Here is a 12,300-nt window from a genome sequence, read left to right as displayed (position 1 = left end):
TCCATCTTTGTCTATCCCGTCAATTCCCCTGAGAATTTTGTATGTGGTGATCATGTCTCCCCCGTACTCTTGTCTTCCAGGACGTTAGGTGCAGTTCACTCAGCCGTGTAATCTGTGTAGGCTGGAACCGCCTTGCAGGACACCATGGAGCATTCCAGCAAGTCCTTCTTGAGTGATCACCTCTTGGTCGTGTATCCTCACCTCTTGGTCGTGTATCCTCACTTCTTGGTCGTGTATCCTCACTTCTTGGTCGTGTATCCTCACCTCTTGGTCGTGTATCCTCACTTCTTGGTCGTGTATCCTCACCTCTTGGTCGTGTATCCTCACCTCTTGGTCGTGTATCCTCACTTCTTGGTCGTGTATCCTCACCTCTTGGTCGTGTATCCTCACCTCTTGGTCGTGTATCCTCACTTCTTGGTCGTGTATCCTCACCTCTTGGTCGTGTATCCTCACCTCTTGGTCGTGTATCCTCACTTCTTGGTCGTGTATCCTCACCTCTTGGTCGTGTATCCTCACCTCTTGGTCGTGTATCCTCACTTCTTGGTCGTGTATCCTCACCTCTTGGTCGTGTATCCTCACTTCTTGGTCGTGTATCCTCACTTTTTTTAACGACCCACTAACGCCATATTTGGCGTGACCCCATCAGGGCGACGGCTGGGTCAAGACTGCATCCAGTAGATAAACGACATATGAGATTAAGAAACAAGTAGTGTATTGTGAAGGCTATTAATAAACAGCAGTTCCCCAATGACTCTGTAATATCTCCATTGCTCAAACTATTATGTATTAGCGATAAGACCTACCATTAATGTTTAATGACTTACTGTAAATATATAGCTCTTGAAATAGCACTTTCTCTGTAACGACCTGATATTGTAACTATAAGGTGTGAAGGATAGAAGAAATTGTTTATGTAATAGTCTAAGATGAGGTCTGATAAAGATCTTTTGTGCCCTCTGTAATGATTTTGCGCTACCGCTCACAAGATGGGTATGGGGTGCACAATAAACTAGCCGCCCCCGGCGCCAACAATCAAAATCATATCACTCAGCCTCTCCTCGTAACTCATGCCTCCTATTACTGGGACTAGCCTAGTGGTATACCTGGACTTGTTCCAGCCTCGTCTTCGTCTGTGTGTGTGTGTGTGTGTGTGTGTGTGTGTTCACCTAGTTGTGTTTGCGGAGGTTGAGCTTGGAAGTCTATGGGCCCGCGTTTCAACTGTCAATCAACAATTAACTTTTTTCTCTCTCTCTCTCTCACTCTCACTCTCACTCTCACTCTCTCTCTCTCTCTCTCTCTCACTCACTCTCACTCTCACACACACACAAACACACACACACACACACACACACACACACACACAGGAAGCAGCCAGTAACAGCTGTCTAACTCCCAGGTACCTATTTACAGCTAGGTGAACAGGTGCATCAGGGTGAAAAAGTCTGTCCATTTGTTTCCACCTTCGCTGGGGACACGGACCCTTAGGATTACGAAGGCCAAGCGCTGTCCACTCAGCCGTCAAGCCCCCCACTCAGCCGTCAAGTCCCCCCCCCTAGTATGTGTGTTTGTCTATGTGTCTCGCTTATGGACTGGTACAACCTTCACTTTCTGGCTATCCATATAATAGTTCGCCTTTAATGCTGAACAAACTCCTAGTGTCGTCTGCTCAGTTTTGCTGGAGAAAAGTCTTATTTAATTGTAAAGTTTGTTCTTAGATGTTGGAGGCTTGGAGTCTCAGGGGACTGGCAGCATTGACGTCTTTTTTGTGTGTGTGTGAGAGAGAGATGTAGTGTATGGAGAGATGGTTTTGTGTTGATGCGGATCGATGGCTTGCGGCAGCAGCAGCAGCACCACCACCACCACCACCACCACCACCACCACCACCACCACCACCTGGAGAGGGGAGGCAGCCGTCATCTACTGTCCGCTACATCTACCATACTCCTGTATCTACTCGACCCCTTATATCTGTATCGTTCATCTTTCCTCTCCCCCCTTAGTTGAATGTATCCTCTCCCTATACTCGTCTTGTTACGTGTTGTCATTTGCAAGAGACTTCCTTCCCTGGTTGTCCGGGATAGGGTAGTGTGGAGGGCAGGTGTTGTGGCTCTCACCCCAGCCTCCCAGGCTGCCTGCCCTCCACTTTACACATACCTTCCATTTGTATTGCTTATATTACCAAGCTCTTGTCCTTTTATTTCATCTCCAGGCTCACCCTTTCTCTTGGACATTATCTGTTCCGTAAATGATAGAGGCTTCACGTGAAGTTTTCATGTGTGTTGGTGTGTTGAGAACCTGCAGGAAGGAGTCTGGTGCTATGTGCGTCCTGGTGGTTAAGAAGGACAGTAGTGTTGAAGAGGACTGTGTGTTCCTGGAGGAGGGGATCACCTCCACACGTGCACCCATAGCCACATGGCCTCCACACCACCTTCTCGTCCTCCCTGCAAGGCGAGGGGCGGAGCTGTGAGTTTTGGGCAGTGTTCCCGTGGGTGTGAATGTTAGGCTCGGGGGTTTGCACTTGAATGAACAGTTTCTGTGGGAGGCAGGAGTCGTGGGCTGTCCTGCCGCCGCTGGAACTCCAGCTGCAGGTTGCCGCACGCCGCCACGCTACTCTGGCCCACTCATCCTACTGTACAGCCTCTTATTACCGACTCTCCACTGCTCTACAAGACCATCTACAACCGCAGTCTTAAAGTTGCTGGTGGTAGTATATCAGTGGTGCCGCCCCCCCCCCTACCTCCCGTACGTAGGCACAATTCCTCCCCTCTCCCCCAAGAGTTCGTGGAGGGGGGGAGGGGGGGAGGGGTTAGGAACGCGGGCGCCGCAGCAGGCACCTGCGCCTCCAGGTCAGGAGTGCCCAGCGCCACCACCCTGCACTCCGCCACGCGCCACCACACCGCCACCACCATCTCCACCACTACCGCCACCACCCACTACCACATCACTCGTTATGGCGACTACCGTGGCTGGTGATGACGATGGGCAAGGGCGGGTGTGAGGAGGGCGCTCGAGGAGGCTGGTGGCGGGTGCAGCCCCCGCACCTCACAAACTCCCGCTCCTCACCGCTCATGACAGTGTTGTGTGGTCGCCGCTGTGCCACCCTCACTAGCTGCGTGAGTGTGGCGCCCGTGCCTCACTCTACACTCGTGCACTCTACATAGTGAGTCCTTGTGTCAAAGGTCGTGATTCTCCGCCAGAAATACATATTGTTAAACCTCGTTGACACTGTTATAATTCTCTTCCAAGGGCAACCATTGAATTATTTGTTTGGTTGATTAATTGTTGCGTGGCGACCCGCGTGCCTCAAGACAAGGGTGCAGCTGTGATAGTGCCTCTACAAGTGTCTGCTTCCCTACAATGGCTCAATACTTCCTCTGACACACCACTCACCGCTCGCCTCCACAATGTGCCCAACTGTGCACACGCACTCTTATACGCCTCCAGCCCACCACAGTATGCAGTAAGGGCTAACCGGGTCTGTAAAGGGATTGGTTGCTCCAACGGGCGCCACAGTGCTCCGCTGATGCCGCCCAAGCCTTAGCTGGGTGGGGTGGCACTGCGACTCCTGGCACTCTCCCCTAGCAAGATTGTTGTGACGGCACTGCAAGATGCTGCTGGCAGCGTCCTAGAGACAGTTCACTGCGGCGACACTGGTGGCAGGACCCTGCACTCTCCTCGCCCCCCCCCCCCCAACTGCTCAAGTGCAACCATCACTTCAACTACCACTTAAACCTCGAGTGCTGCTGCAAAAGTACATCTGTGGCTGGTGACGTTTGATTGCAAGTGACGGTTCCGTTACAGGAGTGGAGAACTGTAAAGGTGGAAGTGTCCGCTGTTGTGTGCGGGAAGGTGGCCAGGGGCAGGATGCCTTGTGGTGACGGAGACCCTGGCGGTGAGGTGATGGCGAGTGCTCACGTGTGACTATTATGTTGGTGGTCGTGGTGCTAGCGCGCGCTCCTCGTGTCTTGTGTAAGGAACCACTTGTTGTGTGTGTGTGTGTGTGTGTGTGTGTGTGTGTGTGTGTGTGTGTGTGTGTGTGTGTGTGTGTGTGTGTGTGGCGGCCCACACGAGGTCCACCACACGCCGTACCGCGTGTGTACGTGTCACGGTGGCGGCACGGTGAACTCTACTGCCTCAACTCGTGGTGTCAAGTGTTACAGTGTTCACAACAATGCCTCAATCACAACAACTTTTGCATTCACGGTGACTACCAAACTTTCAAAGTGACTGTACATGTCTTCACCTTTGTCTCGTTTGATTTGATTTACATATATGTATATATGTGTGTGTGTATAATATATATATATATATATATATATATATATATATATATATATATATATATATATATATATATAGTATATATATATATATATATATATATATATATATATATATATATATATATATATATATATATATATATATATGTGTGTGTATATCACGAAAATAAACACGTGATTAAGATTGTGACAATGTCAGACCACGGAGGAAAAATGAAACAGGAATTTCCTTAAGTACTTTCGTATATTAAATACATCTTCAGAAGGTCAATCTTCACCTTCACATCTTCACCTTCTGAAGATGTATTTAATATACGAAAGTACTTAAGGAAATTCCTGTTTCATTTTTCCTCCGTGGTCTGACATTGTCATATATATATATATTATATATATATATATATATATATATATATATATATATATATATATATATAGAACTCACTTCCGAGCCTACTATGCAAGGCCCGTTTTGCCTAATAAGCCAAGTTTTTATGAATTAATTGCTTTTCGACTACCTAACCTACCTAACCTAACCTAACCTAACTTTTTCGGCTACCTAACCTAACCTAACCTATAAAGATAGGTTAGGTTAGGTTAGGTAGGGTTGGTTAGGTTCGGTCATATATCTACGTTAATTTTAACTCCAATAAAAAAAAATTGACCTCTTACATAATGAAATGGGTAGCTTTATCATTTCATAAGAAAAATATTAGAGAAAATATATTAATTCATGAAAACTTGGCTTATTAGGCAAATCGAGCCTTGCATTGTAGGCTGAAAAGTGAGTTCTGGCTACTAGGTACGACATATATATATATATATATATATATATATATATATATATATATATATATATATATATATATATATATATATATATATATATATGCAAGAATAATCACAAAAAACACGTGATTTGGTTATGTGTAGGGATATAATAGGCAAATGAAACGAGAGTTCCAAACGTTGCTGTGTTTCACAACATTATCAAGGAATTACAGGAATTTCCCCTATTGCTATGATAATGTTACAGACGAAAACGTTCGGAATTCTCGTTTCATTTGCCTCGTGGATACGTAAAATTCAATTCAATTTTTCTCTATTATGCACCCCATACCCATCCCGCGGGCGCTGGTGTAACGGGTTACAGAGGCACAAAATCAGTTCAGGAACTGAACCCTCTAGTTCGTTTAGCTAAGCCTATAACAATCTTTTGACGCTAGTTACACAATTATTACTGTTATATATACATGTACACATACTCATACATACATGCATATATATATATATATATATATATATATATATATATATATATATATATATATATATATATATATATATATTATATATATTATATATATTATATATATAATATAATATATATATATCACCTACACAAATACACACATAGTGTTTTGTATCACAAGTGATTCAACAAGAGGCTCACAACAGCCACTATACAAGGCACTTAACATTTATGGTGAGTCACACTGTTACTAGATGTGCTCCACACCCAGCCAACTGGGCGGCAGCTTTACACTCGTGTACAGGTTGCACCTACAATAAGCAAATTTTGGATACTTCGCTACACATAACCAGATCACGGGTTTTGTTGTGATTATGATTATTCTTGCATATATATATATATATATATATATATATATATATATATATATATATATATATATATATATATATATAAATATATATATATATATAAATATATATATATATATAAATATATATATATATATATATATATATATATATATATATATATATATATATATATATATATAATGTGTGTGTGTGTTTTATGAGATAATGTATTGGAGTAAACTATAGATGAATTTCCATTCACTCTAGGAGATTCGAACCGCGGACCCACGCATGTGAGGCCGAAGCTCTATTGACGATTTGCCCTCACATGATTGGGGTCCGCGGTTCGAGTCTCCTAGAGTCCAGGTGAATGGAATGTTTATTTCCAGGGAAGTGTGGGTGACACTTAATAGATGAATTGGTTAAAGTATAAATTATAACATTTTAACTGGTCGTGTCGAGGTATTTGTCTAAATAGAGAAGATGAGCGGGGAACCCTCTTAAGTTATCTTTGTCGATGGGACCATTGACTACCGGAGTGACCACAGGGTCAAGGGGGACCACGGGGGGGACTGTGTCTATGGGACCACGGGGGGACCTGAGAAATCTTGGGTGCTGAGGAGATACAAAAAGCGCATACATTACCAGCTGTAGCAGCATCCACTACAAAGGTAGCAGAGCATTTAAAACAACAAAACAAAGTATAGATTTGTCGTCCAAATATCACAGATTGTAAAGTTTTTAAAAGTAACAGAAAGTAACATCTCCAGATTAATGGAGAACAATTAACTGCTCAACCCAGGTCAACAGATTTTGAGCCTGTTATAATTCCACTATGACATAACCTTGATGTATACACGCACTTCTCAAAGGCACTGCTAAATGCCACCATGGCGCGGTGAACATGAATTGACGTCCACAGCAGAGAAGGGGCGCACTCTCCCCGGTACACCTTGAGGGGGCGCACTCTCCACGGTACACCTTGAGGGGGCGCACTCTCCCCGGTACACCTTGAGGGGCGCGCACTCCCCGGTACACCTTGAGGGGGCGCACTCTCCCCGGTACACCTTGAGGGGGCGCACTCTCCACGGTACACCTTGAGGGGCGCACTCTCCACGGTACACCTTGAGGGGCGCACTCTCCACGGTACACCTTGAGGGGCGCACTCTCCCCGGTACACCTTGAGGGGCGCACTCTCCACGGTACACCTTGAGGGGGCGCACTCTACACGGTACACCTTGAGGGGCGCACTCTACACGGTACACCTTGAGGGGCGCACTATACACGGTACACCTTGAGGGGGCGCACTCTCCACGGTACACCTTGAGGGGCGCACTCTCCACGGTACACCTTGAGGGGCGCACTCTACACGGTACACCTTGAGGGGCGCACTCTCCACGGTACACCTTGAGGGGCGCACTCTCCACGGTACACCTTGAGGGGCGCACTCTCCACGGTACACCTTGAGGGGCGCACTCTCCACGGTACACCTTGAGGGGCGCACTCTACACGGTACACCTTGAGGGGCGCACTCTACACGGTACACCTTGAGGGCGCACTATACACGGTACACTTTGAGGGACGCGCACTCTCCACGGTACACCTTGAGGGGCGCACTCTACACGGTACACCTTGAGGGGCGCACTCTCCCCGGTACACCTTGAGGGGGCGCACTCTCCACGGTACACCTTGAGGGGGCGCACTATACACGGTACACTTTGAGGGACGCGCACTCCAAGGTACACCTTGAGGGACGCGCACTCCACCGTACACCTTGAGGGACGCGCACTCCACGGTACACCTTGAGCGCGCACTATACACGGTACACCTTGAAGGGCGCACTCCACGGTACACCTTGAGGGGCGCACTCCACGGTACACCTTGAGCGCGCACTATACACGGTACACCTTGAAGGGCGCACTCCACGGTACACCTTGAGGGGCGCACTCCACGGTACACCTTGAAGAGCGCGCTCTCCCCGGTACACCTTGAGGGGGCGCACTATACACGGTACACCTTGAGGGACGCGCACTCCAAGGTACACCTTGAGGGACGCGCACTCCACCGTACACCTTGAGGGGCGCGCACTCCAAGGTACACCTTGAAGGGCGCGCACTCTGTGGTACGCCTTATCAAATGGTGTGGTGTTAATTCCCCGTATATTTAGAGTGTAGGTGTTGTAAACTTAGGTGCTATATCTACATAGTTATGTTATTGTATATACCGGAGTGGTGGTGGATGTAAGCCCGTGTGTTGTATCCTGCCTGCAGGTGTGGTGATGGCTTGCTTCAGTAGTGTACCGTGCCTGCAGGTGTGGTGATGGCTTGCTTCAGTAGTGTACCGTGCCTGCAGGTGTGGTGATGGCTTGCTTCAGTAGTGTACCGTGCCTGCAGGTGTGCTGATGGCCTGCTTCAGTAGTGTACCGTGCCTGCAGGTGTGCTGATGGCCTGCTTCAGTATTGTACCGTGCCTGCAGGTGTGCTGATGGCCTGCTTCAGTAGTGTACCGTGCCTGCAGGTGTGCTGATGGCCTGCTTCAGTAGTGTACCGTGCCTGCAGGTGCGGTGATGGCCTGCTTCAGTAGTGTACCGTGCCTGCAGGTGTGCTGATGGCCTGCTTCAGTATTGTACCGTGCCTGCAGGTGCGGTGATGGCCTGCTTCAGTAGTGTACCGTGCCTGCAGGTGTGCTGATGGCCTGCTTCAGTATTGTACCGTGCCTGCAGGTGTGCTGATGGCCTGCTTCAGTAGTGTACCGTGCCTGCAGGTGTGGTGATGGCCTGCTTCAGTATTGTACCGTGCCTGCAGGTGTGCTGATGGCCTGCTTCAGTAGTGTACCGTGCCTGCAGGTGTGCTGATGGCCTGCTTCAGTATTGTACCGTGCCTGCAGGTGTGCTGATGGCCTGCTTCAGTATTGTACCGTGCCTGCAGGTGTGGTGATGGCCTGCTTCAGTAGTGTACCGTGCCTGCAGGTGTGCTGATGGCCTGCTTCAGTAGTGTACCGTGCCTGCAGGTGTGCTGATGGCCTGCTTCAGTATTGTACCGTGCCTGCAGGTGTGCTGATGGCCTGCTTCAGTAGTGTACCGTGCCTGCAGGTGTGGTGATGGCCTGCTTCAGTAGTGTACCGTGCCTGCAGGTGTGGTGATGGCCTGCTTCAGTAGTGTACCGTGCCTGCAGGTGTGGTGATGGCCTGCGTCAGTGCTCGTCCAGGCAGCCTCTTGCATCCATTTCTCCTTGGCTTCCTTGTGATGCATTTTCTCCTTCTTTGCTCTTAAGGAATTTTAAAGGTTCCCAGTATTTTAAGAGCTTTACTGCATGAATGAATCCAATAAGTAAATGTTGCTTGCTCCAAGTGAGCTATTTCGACCAATGAAATGTGTGAGGTCGTGCTTGGCATGTCTTGGTCCCTCCTCGCTCGCTCGCACAGCTACCTCCTATATATGGAATCTGGTGTCTGTTTGGATTTTTTTGTCCGTTGAAATTCATACTGGAAGATTTGCTTGGGTTCTGTAGCACAGTGGGCTCACAACCAAGGTTCTGGGTTCGACTCCCGCTACAGGACGGAGAAGTTTCGGCCACGTATGTGTCATTTTCCGCTTAATGCCTCGGTTCACGCGGCAGTAAACAAGTCCCCGGGAGTCAGGCAACTGTTGTGGGTTGCATCCTGGGGAAGGTCAGTAACAGGTCCTGGGCGACCTAGATAAGCCTTATCGTGTCCCCGACATTGTGCAAGCTGCTCTCCTCCAGACTGTGTCCTCCATGCAGGCTGGTGTAGCACTCTCTCATACCAGGAGGAGGAGGAGGGAGGGGCGAGGAGCTGTGCAGCACACGGGTCCTCCGTATGAAAACTCTAAATTTTGCTTCGTTGACTGAATGTTTGGGTCGGTTAGGAAGGTAAAGACCTGTCTCGCTACGACCCCTTGATGGAGCGCTCTCCGCCACTTTGGGGGGTCCTCCTTGCCTGTACCACACTAACCTTCACGATGAAGGGACCGTGATACTGCGTCCTCCCACCACCCGGAGAATAAGCTATTTCAGTGTGGTTTGTGGATCTCCCTGTTGTGATCACACTATAGGAGACGATCATACGTGACCCATACTTTTGGGACGACCTTTGTCTACTCAGTAGGGAGCCGGTCGGCCGAGCGGACAGCACGCTGGACTTGTGATCCTATGGTCCCGGGTTCGATCCTTGCCGCCGGCGAGAAACAATGGGCAGAGTTTCTTTCACCGTATGCCTCTGTTACCTAGCAGTAAATAGGTACCTGAGTGTTAGTCAGCTGTCACGGGCTGCTTCCTGGGGGTGGAGGCCTGGTCGAGGACCGGGCCGCGGGGACGCTAAAGCCCCGAAATCATCTCAAGATAACCTCAAGATACTCCCGTTGGCTTACATAATCATGTGACCTCTTGGCGGGCCAAAGGTCCCTGTCTCCTCTACGCGAACCCTGCCTGTCTAGCCGGTGATTTGTATACTTATCCGAAGCTTAGAACAATATCTTTAACTTCATAAACTTAAGGATTCCTGATCAACTAGGATGTTGGTATTCATGTTAGACTGAGTAGCCTGGATAACTAAACCACCAACAGGAGGTCTGGTCGGAGACCGGGTCGCGGGGGGTATTAATCCTGGGAACAATCTCATGTAACCTCAAGGTAACGTCGGAGATACTTTTAATATATTAATCCACCCAGCAAGAGTAAACTTGAATCATATTGGGGGTCCATTCACTCAGTGTGGAACACTCACTGTATGTAGGGTGTACCCTCTCTTACACATTCACTCATGGAAGTCCACCAATCACTTGCCTGCTTTCTCTAGTCAGCGCTCTCTCTCTCTCTCTCTCTCTCTCTCTCTCTCTCCCTCTCTCTCTCTCTCTCTCTCTCTCTCTCTCTCTCTCTCTCTCTCTTTGTCTCTCTCTCTCTCTCTCCCCCTCTCTCTCTCCCTCCCTCTCTCCCTCAATAAAGGAGAGGACACAAACCGTGCTGGAGGAAAGGTTGACAAACACGAGGCAATTAAGATTACGGAGAAAGAAATGTGCTCAAATAAACATGACGGTAAACAGAGAAATGTGTGGAATGGACCAGTTCCTGGTGTGGCGTGATGGGGGGGGGGAGTGGGGCAGGTGTGGCATGATGGGGGGGGGGGGAGTGGGGCAGGTGTAGCGTGATGGAGGGAGAGAGAGGGGCAGGTGTAGCGTGATGGAGGGAGTGAGTGAGGGAAGCGTGGCTCGAGGGAGGAAAGGAGGGAGGGCACAGGGAAGCTTGCTCAGTCACTGGTGCGTAGGTGCCTGTGCCTGTCTGCTTTCTTGTGCATGTGCGAATGTGCGTGCGCGCGAGTAGTGAGGGAGCAACAGGTGGGATTTAGTACTCTAACCGTCTCCCCCCCTCTCCTTCCCCCCCCTTCATCATTCACCATTCTCCTCCGCCCCCCCGCCCCCCCATCCCGTCTCTCACAAAATATGGGAAATTCCAAATGTTCAGTGGCGGCATTTTACATTTTTCACCATTTCTCTTGACTTGTGAGGAGCGCGAATACGAGGGCGCGTGTCACCTAACCTATTGAGGCGATGTATAGAAAACGTAATAGTTATCGTGTTTAATTTCTAGTAATAAGTCGCATTGTTAAAGGATTGATAGATTCCGTAAGAAATGCGATGTACTAAGTGAGAGGACAAATGGTTTGGTAGCGCCGGTCATGTCTATACCGGTGGTCCCATACAGGTATTTACCTAGTTTACTCAAACCAAATCTGACGTGAAAGCGATTGAATTATAACAAAAATTTTATTTGCGCTTTTAACATAATACTTGTCCGTTTGATATTTGTGTTAACGGCTGCTGGTTTGGGGGTCAGGGTTGTTGTTGTGTAGAGCACGTTGCCAGGTAACATAATGCACGTGGGGGCACGCCAGTGTTTCAAGCGTAGGTTAGACATATATGTGACTGAGTTCGAGTGAATATAAATAGGTGCTGTCTCAGATGGGCCAGCAGTCCTTCTGCAGTTCCCTTAATTCTGATATTCTTAACACGTAAAGAAATGTTTAGCGCTGCGATCACACTGAGGCGTTCTGATAGTACAAGAACACAAGCAATATATCAATAATCACCTCATAGCAAATAAGTCTTAAGTAAACTACTGTCTTGTACAGCGAAGACGGAGTTTGTGGGGGACCAGCACACCTGTTATGTCCACTTGCTGGGTCGTGGCGTCCCAGCAAGCTCGCCCTGAGTCCCAGCAAGCTTGCCCTGAGTATAAATATAATATTGTGGGTATTCATACTGCATTACCTGTCTGGTCACTTTATTCTGGAGAGCGCTGAAGGAGACCACGACCTGCACCTGGAGTAATTAATACAAACGACCAAATGATACTATTTTCCAATATTACAAGAACCTCATAAAGTCCTCGGCGAAGTTGCTA

Source organism: Procambarus clarkii, chromosome 23 (genome assembly GCF_040958095.1).
Source record: "Procambarus clarkii isolate CNS0578487 chromosome 23, FALCON_Pclarkii_2.0, whole genome shotgun sequence".
NCBI classification, from domain to species: domain Eukaryota; kingdom Metazoa; phylum Arthropoda; class Malacostraca; order Decapoda; family Cambaridae; genus Procambarus; species Procambarus clarkii.
This window is presented reverse-complemented; position numbering follows the sequence as displayed.